Genomic DNA, 649 nt, shown 5'->3' on the forward strand with positions numbered 1-649 from the left:
CAGTACAATTTGTTGAAGAGGCTGTCCTTTCCCCAATGCATATTTTTGGCACCTTTGTCAAAAATCAGTTGGCTGTGAGTGTGTGGGTTTATTTCAGGGCTCTCTATTCTATCCCATTGGTCAATTTGTCTTTTTTCATGCCAGTACCATGCTGTTTGGGTTACTCTAACTTTATAGTGTATTTTGTTTTTATTTATTTATTTTTTTTCCCTTTTTGTCTTTTTTCGTGACCGGTAATGGGATCGCAACCCTCGGTGTTGCATCCGCACCGCGCTCAACCAGTGAGTGGACCGGTCTCTATATGGGATCCGAACGCTCGGCCTGCGCTCCCAAGCACCGCACTCTACCGAGTGTGCCACTGGGCCGGCCCTTTATAGTGTATTTTGAAATCAGGAAGTGTGATGTCTCCAGCTTTGCTCTTTTTGTTCGAGATTGCTTTCGCTATTCCAGATCTTTTGTAGTTCCATACAAATTTTAAGATCATTTTTTCTACTTCTGTGAAGAATGATATTGGTATTTTAATAAGGATTGCTCTGAATGTGTAGATCACTTTAGGTAATATGGACATTTTGATAATGTTTTCTTCTGACTCATGAACATGGGATATCTTTCCATTTATTTGTGTCCTCTTTAATTATTTTTCACCAAT

This window comes from Galeopterus variegatus, unplaced genomic scaffold (genome assembly GCF_000696425.1).
Source record: "Galeopterus variegatus unplaced genomic scaffold, G_variegatus-3.0.2 Scaffold1608, whole genome shotgun sequence".
NCBI lineage: Eukaryota > Metazoa > Chordata > Mammalia > Dermoptera > Cynocephalidae > Galeopterus > Galeopterus variegatus.